Source organism: Doryrhamphus excisus, chromosome 1, assembly GCF_030265055.1.
Source record: "Doryrhamphus excisus isolate RoL2022-K1 chromosome 1, RoL_Dexc_1.0, whole genome shotgun sequence".
NCBI classification, from domain to species: Eukaryota; Metazoa; Chordata; class Actinopteri; order Syngnathiformes; family Syngnathidae; genus Doryrhamphus; species Doryrhamphus excisus.
Genome location: NC_080466.1, coordinates 5,386,862 through 5,405,143, shown reverse-complemented (window position 1 = coordinate 5,405,143; position 18,282 = coordinate 5,386,862). Strand labels below are relative to the sequence as shown.

Sequence of the window (18,282 nt, the reverse complement as noted above, 5' to 3'; positions counted from 1 at the left end):
TATAGTAAGAAGTGAACCACTAAGGCTGCATTAGCCTCCTGTCTTCTTTACACTTAAAAAAAGTACGGTTTCTTGTTTGAAAGAGGAGTCGGTGTGTGGAAAAATCACAGTGTGTTTTTTTTTTCCCAAATGAGCCTCACTTGACCACGGGTGGGAGTCCAGCTGCAGAGATTATCCTGTCCAACACGCGTCATCAGTGTCGCCTCACAACAGGACTCCGCTTGCTGTGTATGTGTTGTGTTTGTGTGTGAGTCTGCAGTTGTGTGTATGTGTGCGTGTATTCAATAATGGGCCCTGTTGGAGACGGTGGGTCGCGCGGCCTTAAGCCGAGCAGGAATTTCTCAATAAAGGTCTAATCTTTACAGGAAGCTGTACAATGCTTCTTTAACTCCCTCTAGCTTTGCTCACTGTTCTTCTACATCAACCTTGAACGCCTTAAGACGCTCATTTATTGGGTCCGAGGTGAGTGGCCTTTAGTTGTGTTGCAGTCGTGCACTCAATCAAATACTTAAGAATAACATAAGAAATAGTTTTTGGGGCGGCACGCCTGTCGAGTGGTTAGACTTCACAGCTAGGAGACCAGGGTTCAATTCCACCCTCGGCCATCTCTGTGTGGAGTTTGCATGTTCTCCCCATGCATGTGTGGGTTTTCTCCGGGTACTCCGGTTTCCTCCCACATTCCAAAAACATGCTAGGTTAATTGGCGACTCCAAATTGTCCATAGGTATGAATGTGAGTGTGAATTGTTGTTTGTCTATATGTGCCCTGTGATTGGCTGGCCACCAGTCCAGGGCGACCCTCGTGAGGAAAAGCGGTAGAAAATGAATGAAATAGTTTTTCTACAAAATGTACGAGAGTATAAAACCTCTCTTGTCTCTAAGCTTTTGCTCCATTTTCACATTTTCAATTCACAAGGACAAACCTTGAGTGTGTAGGAGAGAGAAAAGTGCATGGTAGCAGTGATAATCTGGTCGGATTTGATCTGTGTCACTCATCAAAAGCCAATTACAAGCAATGGGAGATGCCATGCTAACACACACACACACACAAGCACTGCCCTTCACTTGACTTTACACTTGTACTACTGGTTGCTTATGTGGAAAAGTACCAAGTTCAGACCTTTATTGCTTATTGCTTGGTTCTTATCATCTTATATTATTCTATGCTAAGGCAGTGGTGCATGATGTAGCAGAACAAAAGCAGTGGCGCATGATGTAGCAGAACAAAGTTCACGCAAACATTGCAGAGACACACCCAATATAAGACGCTAACTATATTGGTCTTAACCCTTCATCTGAGATTGATTGGGTTGTGTCCACTTGTTCCAGGTATTTGCTGCATGGTCCCTGTAACTCCTTCGGATGTGCAACGATCAGACAGCCACTAGTTCTTGTCTTTTAGTGATGGATTTATTACAAAACCAACGTGAGAACTAAAAGGGTACACAATAAATTACAGGTCATATAATACAAATATACAATAACTAAGACTAAGAACTAATAAGAGGGCGGCACGGCGGGCGAGTGGTTAGCGCGCAGACCTCACAGCTAGGAGACCAGGGTTCAATTCCACCCTCGGCCATCTCTGTGTGGAGTTCGCATGTTCTCCCCATGCATGCGTGGGTTTCCTCCCACATTCCAAAAACATGCTAGGTTAATTGGTGACTCCAAATTGTCCATAGGTATGAATGTGATTGTGAATGGTTGTTTGTCTATATGTGCCCTGTGATTTGCTGGCGACCAGTCCAGGGTGTACCCCGCCTCTTGCCCAAAAGACAGCTGGGATAGGCTCCAGCACCCCCCTCATGAGGAAAAACGGTAGGAAATGAATGAATGAAAGAACTAATAAGGCTAATAACTAAACTAAGACACTAAGCGACTGAAAAGAAAACAATACAAAACACATATACTGTATTTTAATGGCTGCACACATGCCTTAGGAGGGAATTATAGAGATCCTTTATCACCTATTCGCCTTTGAGCTCTAATGGCAACAACTGATCTTAATTTCTATTGGTGTAACAATTAAACATGCACATGTGGAAACAACGATTCTACAGAAAATTAGTTCCGCCTTATTAATTTGTATACACCTCGGTAGGAACCAAAAAATGAAAATAAGGAGGAACTTAAAAACTGACAGCATACACTGACTGAGAGGCAGTTACAGCTCCTCTCTTTGTGTTTCATTATCAGGAATTTAGAGAATCAGTGTTGGCAATCTTTGTTGTCTATCTCTGGTCTCGCGCTGGTCGCTTGTGGTGCAACGGGAACGAGGGCGCACGCTAACGATTGCGCTTTAGAACCTCTAAAAGGTGTTTGTTTGTGTACTGGATGTGTGTTTATTTTGCCATCATTCCTCTTTAAAGGAAGACAGATGCACAGAACATCTTGCCGTTGTCTCATTTTGCTGTTGCTTCGACAAGAACAGATCCTTTAACATGCTCAAGGATATGATCCTTATCCGTATTGATGGTCACAACAATCGAACGGTTAAGACCAAAAGTGCAGCCGATCCTGGTGGGTGTTTCTCCTATTGTGTTCATTTTACTTCCATAATTGTCTTTTCCTTGGTGCATTTCCAGCAGAAGACTTTGCTTGGGAGACACAACGAAGTACAAAAAGTTAATAATAAATGTTATTTCCTTGGTGTAGCTGCAAATAACACACACAGGAGGAGGCATACACTGCATCCTTGCGACGTGCAGCGCATATTCATCAGCTAACTAGTTTTTGAGGACCAAAATAGAGTATTTAATTAATTTATGAATGTGCGCAGGGCTCTACATTAAAAACAAAAATGACTTGCCCATGGGGAATCCTTAAGGTGAGAACTACTTGCCCGAACATGTAAAATGAAAAGACTGCCATAATGATATAATCTAATTTTTGTGGCATCACATGAAAATCTCAAATAAAGATGAAATGATTATCATTTCTTGTGGTTGTTTTCCTACATAGATCATGACGTTGCATGGAAATCTCGATTGAGAGACTTCTAGGCACTTTGCCTTGATAAATAAAAGTACATTCATTATTGAATAAACATTGTGCTTAAAAAAATGAAGTTAAAAAAAATTTACTTTCCTTCAGAAGTTGTTGAAGAATTAGACGATGTTGGCAGGGACGCCATGATAGATGTTTTCCTAAGTCAAACGATCGCTGATTGGTTGATCGCGAAAAAGAAAGGATGTGGGTAAAACGCAGTCTGTGGACTGCGGACCGCGGTCTAAATAAACAAATCTGATTGGTCCATTTCAAGATTTGCAAGGATTGGTTTGCAAATTACCACCGGAATTACGCTGTCCGTGTTTTACCAACACCCAACAAGAACCGCTTTTAAAAAAAAACTCTTGGCAGTATTTCATGCCAAAGTGCACTTGTCCGACGGGAATATCACTGATTGGATTTACTTGCCCGAATTTTGTTTTAACTTGCCCCGGGCCATCGGTACATCGTTATTGTCGAGCCCTGGTGCGATTATAATCACAAACATCATAACACAGAACAACGGGGGGCTGCACGAGTGCTGCTTTGCACTGGGGAGCTAGGGTTAACTGACTGAAAAATGAATTCCAACATGCACAGTGACATTGTTAAGCAGCAATGGATTTCCTCCCTTTGTAAACTGGACAGTAACAGTGACAACTTATGTAAGGTATTTGGTGGTTGATGATAAATTATTGTATACTTATACACCTTTACTCATGAGCTTCTGCAAGGTCTGAAAGCTGTTTTAAGCATAAGTATGTGTTAAGTAAGCATTTGTGCATTGAGCAACACATTCAACGGCCTCAGCCTCCTCCCAGCACAGAGTTCAGCGACTCTGTTGAAACGTTACTTCTCTCTGTGTGAGCACGTTTGACTCAATCTCAGTTTCCTATTCACACAAGTTCCCTACTGTGGGTATGTGTGTGTGTGTGTGTGTGTGTTAATCTATGCATGTGCACGTGAATCCAGCCTCCTCTCTTGTCCTCAGCTTTGTCATTCGCCTTAGTGGTTGGAGCTGCTCTCCCTGGCTTCGTCTTCATGACGACAAGGTGTTGCGAGGACCTCGGGAGCAGGAAGAAGGAAGTGGCTGGCCCCTCCTACTTTGATTTCTACAACAGCCTCAGGTAAGTAAACGCATTCGCACACAGCTGAATGAGAGGGGAATGCTGGGAGTGTAGTGCCTGTCGAAACTGCTCTGCATGATCAAACAAGCACTATGATGAGGGAGATTAAATAGTGGGTGGGGAAGCAGCGGAAAGACGTATGAAGGACAAACATGGCGGAAAATAACTTACTAGTTGCCACAAGTGCATAATATTACACAAGAACTCTTCAGTGAAGACATTTGGGAGTATTTATGTGGGATTGATGGTATATTCATCTGGTCTAAGTTCATCCCAAATTAGGTCAGGGCTCTCAGGTTCTTGGACCTTCTGGTCCCACAAAGTTGGAAGGATACAATTGTCCAAAATGTTAAAGCTTAAAGATTCAGTAGTAAATAAGGAAGTTTACACCTAACCTCAACATCAAAACGACAACATTTGACAATGTAAGGTCATTTTGTTTTTAAGTATTAAGGAATAACTTTCAAGCAAATCAGAGTTTGACAGTAATAACTGAATATCCATGAAGTCTGATTCCTTATTTACAAATAAAATAATTTCATACTTAGAGCATAGAAAACCTGTTTACAACCTCCTAAATACATTTTTAAGCATTATTAGAGCCCTCGAGACATGAACTAACACCCCTATAGTCACCTTTACACTTGCATTACCCAATATGGTAGCTATAATAATCAATTCAAGACCTAAATAGAACACAAGTTCAAGTGTTTTGCGGTAAAAGTGTTCTGTAGGAGCGGAGGACAGGAAGTGACATCGAGTTCAGTTTTAGCTTGGCATCGGTTACAACTGCAGCAGTAACCTGTGTAATTATTATGATGGCTATTATTAAGATTGTCATCGTGCCGGTTGTGAGATCATTCAAACCTGCAATAAAAACCTGTTGTTCTGTTGCTCAACTCTGACACTATGTTTCTTTGAACATAATAGTAACATAGTAACACCTACTGAACAGTGTAGAAGACTAAAATCTGAATGCGTGTACTAATAATACACCATATTAAACTATTGTTTGGTGATTGTACACGACAAAGCAAATAGTTTGTCATTGTCTTTAATGGGACACCATGTTCGATTTCCTCTTTACACCTTTTTTTGAAAGCTGAAAAGCACGCAAAGTTGGAACATCCAAATAACATTATCAATGATTATTAAATGTAATTCAATAATAATTCACTATAATCATTATTAAATAATCAGAACCTGGTTCCCAAGACTTTTTACTTTCAGTTCCAATTCTGAAGAATCCCTGACAGTTGTCGGCAGCCATCATCTTCATCCATGGGATCACAACAGGCAGAGAGTAATCTGAGAGCGTGAATTGTTATTACTGCAAGTTGTCATTACAGCAGGGATCTACGTGAAGGTGGGGAACTCTATAGCACGTAGGCAGCGTGTGATGGTGACCTCCTCTTGAGATGAAGCTCACCTGTCTCTATTTCAGCATCGATTGTGGTGGATGCGATCACCAGCGAGGCGTGCAGCCCTATTGTGGAATGTCGCTCTGGCAGCTTTAATTCAGGTTTTTGCCGTTTAGCATACGCACAGGCACACGCTAGGACAAAGATTGGTCAGAGTGCACACGCACACACACACGAACACACACAAGGATAGCATTTCCTATCCGGAGTGATAGCAGAGAGGGGAGGGAGGGAGCTGTGTGGGGGGGTTTGGGCACCACACATTCTGGTTTGGTGAGTTTTGTTGAAACAGCCAGTGTGTACACCATACACAGGTGCAAGACGGAAAGAGAAAGGAAGACTGAGAACAAGAAAGGCAGAAGAGCGATGGACAGAGGACGGCGTGTCTGACATCCTTCATCTGAACTCTGGTGTCAACAATGGTGTGCTGTAAGGAACATTTTCTCCTCTCTATGAGTGGTGGTAGTGGTGGTGGTGGTGGTGGTGGTGGGGAAGGAATGGTTTCTCTGATGGGTTCATTAAGTGTGTTGGACTCCCCCCCCTCACCATTTTTTTCTTCAACTCCCCCCCACTCCTCGGTACTAAGGAATGTGCAGCTTATGTCAGTGAGAGTCAGGTACAGACTCACTAATTACCGCTAGCCTTTTCTCCATCCCTCCATCCCTCCCTCCCTGCACCTTCTGCACTTCCCCTTTTCTACTCCGCTTGAAGACCTTGCGGGCTGTAGCGACTCCCCCCTTTTGCCACCCCACAACGCAAAACCTCTGTTCTTGTCTCCTGCTGTTGCGTCTACAAATGCTTTTGTGACCGTAGCGGAGGCAAACAGAAGATCTGAGTCAGAATCAGAAAAAAAAACACCAAAAGGGGAACAGAAACTGTTTTTTTTTTTTTGTTAGTGTGTGTAACTTTATGTTTGTGAGAGGTGTCAGAGAACATATCTGATTGTGCTCCTGGTGGGTGGGTGGGGACCTGGACCTGTCATTGAATCAGGACGCTGACAGAGAACCTGAAGGACAGCACCGAGGCGGAGAAGACACGGAAGGGAGGATGAGAAAGTGACATCGCTCTGGATTGCTGCTGCAAAAGTTTTCAATAACTTGTGACTACACAAACATCCCATCGTTCTCCAGGTTAGTTTTTATTTAATATATACAAGCTGTGATGGGTCTGTTTTGTCACCTGGATACAAACACAGTGGGGAGAACTTTTCTTCAGCTGGTCCAATGATCACACTGACCCAGATGACTGCTCTAACCTTGACTACAAGGTTATGGACTGTGTTTATTTGTGCAGACATGTGTGTGTGTGTGTGTGTGTGTGTGAGATTTATTGTGGTCTTGTCTAGTCATCTTGATGATATGTTTTTCCAAAACTGGTTAAGCAAGGCGCCAGGTTAGCCTTGAGTGTGTTGTGTGTTGATGTACAAACCAGATTGGGTCATATGTAGTGTATGTGAACGCAATGCTTGCATGCTTTGTATATTTCTGCGGTTCAGAGGAACATTGGCTGTACAAGGTAACAAAATGAAATTTACTTTACTAGATTTTGACATTTCTAGTACTTTCTAGTACACATAGTACATCAAAATGATTTATATTCTGGACAAATTTTGATGCATTTGTTGAACCGGAAGTGGTGTTTGAGATATTAATGACAACCAATAATATTCCAAATTTGTTGGAATTTTTATTGTTCATTTGCACCACCACTTGCACATTGTAGAGCAGGAATTTCCAGACTTTTTCCACTGCGGAACCTTGAAGAATGTGAGATCCATTTTTTTAGTTTTGACATTTGTGATTCTAAAATCAATCCAGTTTCCATCAACATATTCTAGCAGTTTAGTATATAAACAGCCTACAGCTCAGCTTTATGTTAAAGTATTTAATATTTGTGTGATTTGTTGTTCAACTTTGGACAACCATAAAAAACCCTTAAAAATAATAATATTCTTTGTCAAAATGTTAAAAAAAATTATAATGATGCAAATTGTTAACACATAGTTCTAACACAACTTTTTCCGGTCTTTTCTTGTGTAATTTCCAGCCAAATATTTACCATTCACCTAATGGAAATGCACTTTAACTCAACATTTGGCCTGTGTATGCATCTTAACTGTACTGTATATACTGTATACAGATGATATTTACACAAACGGAAGTAAAGTTGTGCATCAAGTGCACCAATGCAGAAATACTGATATCTCTATTATGTGTTTTACTGAGCCAACTGAGCGGCTAAAAGCACAAGAATGCATATCTTTCCTGAATCTATCAGCCAAGCACAAGTTGTAAGCCAACACAATTGTCGTTTCAACTGTTGCTAAGCTAAATACTCATTGTGAATTTCTGGTTCTTGACAAACAAAAGAATACAAAGAAGAAGTGCATTACACTCCTCTTTTGCGTGTCTGTATGCATCCTCCATCCCAAAAGATGGCCAGCTTCCTTGTGAATACTGTAAATAGTTCCACAAGTTCAAGGTGTGCATGTGTGAGAGGTGTGTCGGCCGTGTTGAAGTACTGGTCAGACCTGAAGACAGTTTGACAGATAAAACAGAAAATAAACGTGCTTACATTTGCACTCCTTGAATGGCAGGAAGTAGTCTAAATGTGCCTTCGTGTTAGACAGTTTTGCAAATATATTAGTAATTTTTTAAAAATAAGGTAAGCATGTGAGGTGCATATTTTTACCCCCTTTTTGTAACCGGATCGTGTTACTCCACTGCAAAAGGGACATGGTCATTCAAGACAGGAATTCATATCTAGCCTTTTTTTTTTTACAAGCGTAGTATCAGCAGTTGCCAAATTTCAGGAGAAAAAAAGAGTGGTCCATTTTAAAAGAAATGTGAAAAGCTTTACATGTATACAATATTCTTAAGACTCTTGATCATTCAAACACATAAGTGCTGGGAAACTGCATAGCTGCTATGTGTCACATGACTGTCACATGACCGTCTCATGTTCATGATGGGAGCTAAGTCTGGTGCGTGTGTGTGTGTGTGTGTGTTCCAATGCTATAAGCCTAATCCACCCAAGAGTGTAGAAGAAGTCGCACAGTAAAGTGTGGCTGCGAGGAAGGAACCTGTTGGTACTATTGTGTTCTTGTGTATGAAATCGCTGTAAGAAGATCTCATCTCACCTCTGCTCCGCTCTCTCTGTTTGTGACAAACACACACACACACACACACATACCTGAAAAGCACAATGGCGGCATTCTTTCCCTCTATCGCCAACCCCTCTGCCTGCCTCTGGAGGTCCTCTAACATCCCAGTCACTGGACACCAGATCATTGAGGCTATAAGACATAGCCTATAGAGAAGCCTCTAGAAAATAATACGGATTGAATTATTTTGTTTTAGGGTCAAACTGTTGCCATTATTAAACCTTTATTAACTGTAAACGCAACGCAATGCAACGTATAATCCATAAACATCACAACTAAGATTTCCTCAGTTGGAAGTCTATTTCTGTCATTAGGACAAAAAGTGAAACAACAATGCCAAAAACTGATAAAAAATTAAGGTCAAAAATACTTATTTTGGACTAACAAGATATTTTTATACAACCATAAATTCCGCTGTTTAAGCCTCTACTTTTTTTCTTAATCTTTGACCCCTGGGGCTTATACATCGGTGCAGCTAATTTATGGCTAAATTCTAATCATGTGACATCTCCTTTACTTAAGAAGTACGACTAATTGGTTAAATACTGTGGCGCTTGCAGGTCAGTGAGGAAACAGTACCTCTTGCTTTGGAAGAAGACAACCCTAACCCTAACCCTAATCGGTTTGTCAACCCACTGGACATCGCAGGACGTCATTACAGTATGTGTAACAGTCTGACTCACTGTGTCATCTTACAAAGAACAATAAATTCATCACACAGCAACTTAATACTCAAAGTGTATACCTGAGAAATAAGAAAACATGTGCCGATATGAGTTGAAATTGGAAAAGAACAGCTCTTAATATTTTCCCATAATGGATTACATCTGAGCAACTGATTAATTGAGGCACTGCAATGACATCTGTCTCCCTTTGGGCTCTGGGCTCCTCTGACTCCCTCTGATGGACATCGGCAACATTGCAGTGCCACTCATCCATTTTCTATGCTGCACGTCCTCCGATGAAATGCTTTGCTCAAACACTTGTATTGCTGCATGTTTGTATATTTATCGGGTACACCTTTAAGTGTTAAGGTGCTGTGTGTGAATTAAGTGTTTGTAAGATGACACCGTGAATCAGACTGTTATATTGCGTAACAACCTCCTGCAATTCCGAGTGGGTTTTCAAGTTCAAATTTTATGTGTCTGAAAAACAAGGTGCGGCACAGCTAGGAGACCAGGGTTCAATTCCACCCTCGGCCATCTCTGTGTGGAGTTTGCATGTTCTCCCCGTGCAAAAACATGCTAGGTTAATTGGCCACTCCAAATTGTCCATAGGTATGAATGTGAGTGTGAATGGTTGTTTGTCTATATGTGCCCTGTGATTGGCTGGCGACCAGTCCAGGGTGTACCCCGCCTCTCGCCGGAAGACAGCTGGGATAGGCTCCAGCACCGCCCCGCGACCCTCATGAGGGAAAAGCGGTAGAAAATGAAATGAAATGAAAAACAAGGTATTTTTGTTGGGATCACACAAATGAAAAAGAAAGCTGCAAAGTTATTGAAGCACAAAATTAAATTTATTCAGTCACTTTCTGAACATTGTATGCATGCTTCACTGATTGTATGATTTTGTAGAAAAATCTGGGCTATTGCACAAACTCTGCAGTTTGTAGAGTGTGTAAACAGGTGGCATCCACCCATTGTGAAGACTGCAACAACAGTCCCTCTCCCCACGTTCCCTCTGCCTTGCATCGTCTCACCTTTGACCCCCGTGTAACCCAGGCCACCCCCCCTGTGTGGTGACACAGCTGAACCCTCCTGGTCACCCCCGCCCTTCCAAACTCTTAACTCTGTTATCATGCTTCATTTCACTGCATGTTTCTTCCTCCTCCTTCTCCTCTTGCTTCCTTTTGATGGTGTAGGGGCTGTTTTTTTGAGATGAAGAGAAGACATATTAGCTTGCTTTCTCATGCACACACACACACACACACATGGATGGTGCACTCAATTGACCGTTCTCTTTGCCGCATACCTATTGCAACACACAATGGGGTAGTTGTATGAATAGCAGGTGTGGGAATGTGTCTTTGTGTGTGATTGTATAGCTACCGCATGCTGCATCTTATGATATAACTGTCTATGTGACCTTATCACTTTAGCTTAGACTAACCTAATTAAAAAGACTTATAGTGTGATGCAAATGTACATCCATAAGCCTGGTGAATAACAAACATTCATTGCAGCATTTAGTACATTCATTTAAATCCATTCCGAGCCAAACTATCATGATCTCCGTGATGCATTGTGATGTTTTTTTTTTTTGTGTGTATGGATGACTCCCGAGACAATATTTCTGTATCAGGTTACAGCATAGTCTTGAATAGCTCAGTTATGTTACGGTTCACGATTGTTATCCACGGTCATTTAGGTTGCTAGGTAACAGAGGTGTGCTCTGTGACGCAAAGTTAAAGCTGGAAGCAGTCATGTAGACTTGATTGTCTTGTTCAACAGCTCAGTTTGGTCTTTGAAAGGAATAGATTAGGGGTTTCTAAAGTGTGGCCCGGGGGGGACATTTGCAGCCGATAATATTCTAAAAATACAATTTAACCAGAAATGAAAAAATAGAACAGTGAAAGCTGAAATATTAAGAGTAATACAACTGATAATTATACCCTTTGTTAACTATAAAACAATGCTGATATGCAGGCTCTTTCCCCTTTAAACATATAGTATGACATCTTAGCATATCTACATGGTTTGCTTTTTAAATTTAAATATTCTTTGATGCTTTGATTTTTCATCTTGCAGCCCTCAGTGGAAAAAATGTTGACATTTACCTCTAAAAGCTCTCCTAACATTACATTTTAATGCAATAGAAAAAGAAGCAATAAAGCCTGAATCTCAATTAAGTATCCTATCTGTCAGCAGTCAGTCACAGACTTGTGACTAATGACGCCTGTTCAAGTTTGAGCATTTGTTTTTCGTCAGCAAATATTTTCTGTCATGCTCCCTTTGATTTGAAATACTTTTAAGAACCTGTAATATTTACTTCATGTATGCATACAAACCACTGTGACCTATGAAAGACATGTCAACCTGAGTATATCCATTCCTATCTTCAGTCGAGAGGCGGGGTACACCCTGGACTGGTCGCCAGCCAATCACAGGGCACATATAGACAAACAACCATTCACACTCACATTCATACCTATGGACAATTTGGAGTCGCCAATTAACCCCAGAGAAAAACCCACCCATGCACAGGGAGAACATGCAAACCCCACACAGAGATGGCCGAGAGTGGAATCCGGTCTCCTAGCTGTGCGGCCTGCGCGCTAACCACTCGTCCGCCGTGCAGCTCTGTTGCAAGCAGTCCTTTTTAAATATAAACTAAAAGATTGTCATTAAGGGGTGATGCTGTGTCCTGCAGCCAAACCAGTTGAGAACCACTGGACTTCCTCAGACACTTCTGCTGACTGCTTCCTCATTTAGACCCAAGCTACGTGCTACCTAAAAGGAAATATGTCACAGATACAGCCCAGCCAGAGCTTCATCAAAGCAGCTTCTTTGCAAATAGTGTTGTAAAAGTGAAATGGGCCAGCACTTTTGATTCTGAAGGCCCTGGGCAGATTTATGTTGTAAGGCATGGAAGCTGAAATCTGATTGGACCAAAACAAAATTGAACATATACATACATGGACTAAAAGAAGTGCAGATAAAGATACAAAATACAATTTAATGAAAGTAATATAATTTAAATTGAAAATGTAGGTCAGTACTTCTGATAGTGTTTTGGCCCTGACTGCACACCATTGCTGCAATCTACTCTTTTCTTTTAAATTGAATGGTTTCAGTCCATCCTTCATGTGAGATGAAGAACAGGTGTAACGCTTGCCACTCTTTTGCCTACTTGTCATGAAATCCCTATTTCGTGACACCGCTCAGCAGCTTAGCTATTGTGTGTTTAGGAATCTGTACTTAGAGGGTGTTAGCGAGAGTTGGTCTCTGCAATCCCACCGGCTTTCATTCATTCTTCTCACTTTGTCACTGTGTGTGCGTGTGTGCGTGTGTGTGTGTGTGTGAGAGAGAGAGAGAGAACAGAACAATTATTCTCTCAAATAAAACATAAGAGATTTTAGGTGTAACACACAAAAGATCCTTTCAGTTTTGGTTTCAAATATTGGTTAAATTCATTCATTCATTTTCTACCGCGGGGGTGCTGGAGCCTATCCCAGCTGTCTTCGGGCAAGAGGCGGGGTACACCCTGGACTGGTCGCCAGCCAATCACAGGGCACATATAGACAAACAACCATTCACACTCACATTCATACCTATGGACAATTTGGAATCATCAATTAACCTAGCATGTTTTTGGAATGTGGGAGGAAACCGGAGTCCCCAGAGAAAACATGCAAATTCCACACAGAAGTGGCCGAGAGTGGAATTGAACTCGAGTCTCCTAGCTGTGAGGCCTGCGCTCTAAATACTCTTCCGCCGTGCAGCCCGGGGATTAAATTAAAATCACAAAAAAGTGACATTTGTCCCATTGAAAATGACTGAATATATATTTTAAGTCAAGATTTAAATTTTAATTACCGTACTGGCCTTATATTTGTAGTTGTAAATTAGTGGATGTCCACCAGATGGCACTACCTTTTTCCCATTCAAAGCATGCAAAATCCCCAAATTGTAATTAATAGTTGATGTACATTTCAGGCAGACAAAGCTTCACATGATTGAACTGTAAAAGGGAAGCTCACATGTTTTGTCGTTAACTGTGACACTATGTTGCAGCCAATCATTGACGCGTGTGAGGGCTACCTAATACATACTACAGAATGACATAATTGCATTTGTGTGATTGAAACGTCAGTTAAAATCAATAATCATGTGAGCAAGAAAGTCGGAAAATGTGGAGAAAGACTGCACACTTCAAAGGTTGTCTCCGTGTTGCACAACATCCTCAAGTATGTTGTGCAAACAATGACGCTGCAAGTTCACATTTATGTTCGTAAAAAGCCTGTTGTATAGCGGCCATCTTAGAATTTCACGTGACGCTTTAGTGACTGTCCTTATGTTGATGCTTCAGCGGTTACTGCTCAATGTCATATGTATGTATGCTATTTCATGCTTTGTCTGAGTCATTTAGCTTGCTCAACTTGTTTTTTTTTTTTCTCTCATCCTTCCTTGTCCTTGACCTTGGCAATGATTGTGCCTGTTCTGTTATTGGGTAGTGACAAGCCACATGACTGCAGTGTCAGCTGACCAGATTCTGGGCAAAAGGTGATTTGACTTTCATCAGGATGGAGGAAAGAATGTTAGATCTTTTGGCGAGGGCAGAAAGGTGCCGTGATTGTGCTGAGTCCTCTTTGCGAATGATAAGTGGTGCTCTGTGATTGGCTTTTTCAGGATGTGAGGTGAAACCTTTCTATGAGGAAGTGTTACAACGGAACACACATTTCTCTTTTGGGAAGTGTTGTTTTGCTGCCAAAGGGTTTTTTTGCATGAGCAGCATTTTTGTTCTCTATTTCACTGTGCAGTAATCAGGCTTTTACTTTGACATACTGTACTTTTTTTGTTTTTGAGTTAGGACATGTCCGCATGAATACCAAACAATACAAAAAAATATTTTTCTCTGCATTTTGAATATTTCGCATATTACATTATCTACATATCTACATTTTGCATTATTGGATTTAAGGAATTTTTTAAGTAGACTTTTAAAATGCAAAAAAAAAGAAAGTGAAAAGAATTTTTTTGGAAGCAACCATTAAACTGAAATATTTTAACAACACAGCCTTTAAAAAAATATGATTTCACTGTGTGAATATTTCACCACATATGAGCCTAGAAATAATTAAAAGGGGGCACTCGTGCGAGTACATTTTTCAATCCTGCACTTGCCAACGAGCTATGTTATCAGATGGATACTGGAGCGTTGCAGTAAATATATTTTTTTCTCTGATGCATCTTTTAACTCTGCTCTGAATTCCTGCACGACACGTATAAAAAAAAAATAGTATTGAGTATAAATGAGTAAAAAGTATTATTTTTCCATTTACTCATTAACAAGCAGTCATGGGAGGCTTGCGGCTGGAGCACACATCCCCAAGCCTGCTGTTTGTGCACCGCTGTGGAAGCCAGTCGCTGATAGTGCTACGAAAACATCATGGACACACTCATTTGTTATCACTGTATCCCTGCGGAATATGTAAATTACGAAGTCATTATGGAGTCATCCATGAAAGTGAGGCCCGTGGGGCAATTTTTTTTTTGTTTGTTTTTAAAGAAATTTCACATCGCTCCTATTTTATTTTTTTTATTATTATTTTCATTTAGGAGCACCTGTACAGCCTTGATTTAATGTCATTTTCTGTTGGTATTCAGACTTTTATGATCTCTAGTTGCAAAGGCAGAAAAGCTCTTTCTTTGAACATGGTTGGCGTGTTCAGCTGCACAGACAAGGTCTCTCGCAGTAATATGTACATAATATGTATGCTTTAAGTAATACGTAGCAATAGTCACATCTCATTCTCGTCACTTCTGGGTACAAGGAAACCAGGTAATAACAAACTCCAATAATGCAATGTCCAGACAGACGATCACCTTGGAATTAATATTGTTTACTATTTGCGAATGAAAAAAAGAATTCAATATCCAAGGTGGCAAATTTTATAGTAGGTTGAATAAAAGGTGGGTGTGAAAGTGGTGCAGTGGTGTGCATGAGTGTGCGTGTGAGTGGTAAAAACTGTGACCTCCCGTCAACCTAATTCAATGCACTCACTTCAGCACCTATGTACGCAACACCCGCATACTGCCACTAGTGGCCAACTACTTATAGCACTCCACAATTTCCCAAAAACATACCAGGTGATCTAAACCCAAAAACAGCATAAATGGCTGCTACATAATATTTTAACAATCGAAAGTGGAGCATTTGATGTGTACAAATTTCACCACTATAGAATTTAATTAAAGTGAATGATTGCTTCACTATAGTCTTCTACTCTCTACTTGTTCTTCTCCTTGCTGGTGCTGCTCCTTTTTGAATATGTGAAAAACAACAAAAAAAAACTGCCTATTGTCACGTCATTCTAAAAATAACTCTGGTTGTCAACGCCTTTGACACCTTGTATGAGTCCGTACACATGAGCTCATGTTGATGGGATGTGTGTTTGTGTCTCCTCCACCTCTATGGCCATCTTTATGGCTGTGCTTGCTTGGCCTTCGTTCACTGATTGCACCTTGTTGACGACAGATTTGTCCGTCTGCAAACTTTGTACTGTCTATCTATGTGTGTGTGTGTGTGTGTGTGTGTGTGCGTGTGTCTCTCTACCAAAAAGCAGTGGAGAATCAGTGATTGCCTTTTCTTCATTAACAGAGCCATTGGTTAATGTGTCACTTGTACAATGGTAATTGAAGCCCCATGTGATAACAGCATGAAGCCTGTGCACTTTAAGAATGGTTTAAGGTGATCGTTTACACTTCCACACATTCCTGGTATGTCTTTTAACAATTCCTTTAGTCTGTTTTTTCTTTGTGACTATGAGTGTGGCAAAAGTCATGTTATAAGTAACAAGAAAGACAGGTTAGAGCTTATAAAGTGAATACCCAAAATGAGTAATCATTGTGGTCAGTGAATAAGACACATATTAAACATGCTGGATTTAGGGACAAGACTGCTGCTGCACAGACATTCAAGTTGAACTTGACATATAAAAACTTTGTCAATCTAGTAAAATCCATTGATTAATAAGCTAGCAACTACAGGTTACTAAGTAAAAACCTAAAAAAAACTTTATACCGCTCAGATAAAATTTAAAAAGTCACGAAAACATCATAAAATATGCTCTAACAATGAAAATATTACATTTAAAAAGGAATCCTACTTTATTACGGTCGTCCCTTTAAAAAATTCATCAATAAATTATGGATTATTGTACTTGCAATAATTATTTTAGCTAAAATGATTTTTCACGATGTCCTATACACCATCAAAGAATTTAAAAAGTCACGAAAACATCATAAAATATGCTCTAACAATGAAAATATTACATTTAAAAAGGAATCCTACTTTATTACGGTCGGCCCTTTAACCAATTCATCAATAAATGATGGATTACTCTACTTGCAATAATTATTTTAGCTAAAATGATTTTTCAGGATGTCCTATACACCATGAATGGATTTGAAATAAAGCAAGATCAACATGTAATTGTCAACTCTCCGCCCCAATGTTTTGTACACTAATATGACATTTATCATAGCATAGCATGTACAGTACGTCACTGCTTGCTCAAGCAGCACATAGAACACATCGAGGATAATACGCTTGTGATATCCACTTAAAAGTGGACTATTTTGTTTGAAAAATACATATCATTTTTCTGAACATCTACAAGGTCCACCTGGATGATCTTACGATCAAAGTGAAGGGGAGACTTTGGTGGTTAAGTCTACACGTGAAAGTATTCTATTCTCGGTGGGTAAGTGTAAACAAACCTGTTTTTTTTAGTGAGTTATAGTGGGAGAAGAATGATACGTGTACTGTTAGCTTTTTCACATTAGTCTGTTATTTGTAATTTTTTTGTTTTACATTTGCTAATTTAAATGCATTTTGTTTGGAATTGTTATTTGATTTTATAAAATTGGGTTTGGTGTCCCAAGTTTTAATTAGTTCACTATTCACTGTGTAAGCAAAAATGTCGTCACTACACCGGCTCTTCTGATAGTGTCTTGATCCTGTTGTACTGTTGCTCTACGTTTGGGGTTGAGTGTGTGACTTGCAGTTCTCGGCCAAAACTATCCTAACTGTCATTCACCAGCTACTTAGCTTATCGTTTTATTTTGGAGGATTCAGAAATGGTGCTTCAACAGAATGGAAAAAACAGGAAAGGCTACTACTGTATACTAAAAAAACAAACCAAAAATACGGCAAGTCACAGTACGGTGGTCCCGCGTTGCTGTTAAGGCAAAGTTAGATTTTTTTTTAGGTGCATATTAAGCTCCGCCAGGGGATTTGGAGCCAGTGTGGCCAAAACGGGCCACATGACACTGTAGCATAGTGTAGCCTTAACTCTTGTATTCATGAGCCACTGCACACCAAAGGGTAAAAACATCCTTACTGTATTGCCTCTCCTGCTGTGTTTATATGTTTTTATTGACAATTACACAACATTGCGGTACTGTTATTTACGTGTTATTTACGTGTCTTGGTGGCACGGCGGTCGAGTGGTTAGCGCGCAGACCTCATAGCTCGGAGACCGGGGTTCAATCCCACCCTCGGCTATCTCTGTGTGGAGTTTGCATGTTCTCCCCGTGCATGCGTGGGTTTTCTCCGGGTACTCCGGTTTCCTCCCACATTCCAAAAACATGCTAGGTTAATTGGCGACTCCAAATTGTCCATAGGTATGAATGTGAGTGTGAATGGTTGTTTGTCTATATGTGATTGGCTGTGATTGGCTGGCCAACAGTCCAGGGTGTACCCCGCCTCTCGCCCGAAGACAGCTGGGATAGGCTCCAGCACCCGCCGTGACCCTCGTGAGGAAAAACGGTAGAAAATGAATGAATGAGGATTGTCTTGACATTTCTAATCTGTGCTTTGCAAAACACCTACTGTAACTTTTGAGTGTTTACCTGAATCAC

At 40.5% G+C, this 18,282-nt stretch overlaps 1 protein-coding gene across 20 annotated transcripts in view; it reads left to right on the top strand.

Annotated features, from left to right (window-relative positions):
* The window catches only part of rbm47 (RNA binding motif protein 47), a 44,428-nt gene that overhangs the window by 8,485 nt on the left and 17,661 nt on the right, over nucleotides 1-18,282 (top strand). For 17 of the 20 annotated variants that reach the window (XM_058046408.1, XM_058046391.1, XM_058046352.1 and 14 more), the window contains 3 exons: nucleotides 3,979-4,114; nucleotides 5,850-5,964; nucleotides 6,526-6,665. The gene's annotated coding sequence lies outside the window, so the exon portion shown is untranslated. Of the gene's footprint in view, nucleotides 1-3,978; nucleotides 4,115-5,617; nucleotides 5,637-5,849; nucleotides 5,965-6,525; nucleotides 6,666-6,712; nucleotides 7,051-16,637; nucleotides 17,124-18,282 lie in introns of those variants that run through there. The other 3 variants (XM_058046257.1, XM_058046309.1, XM_058046315.1) reach the window with 3 other exon arrangements.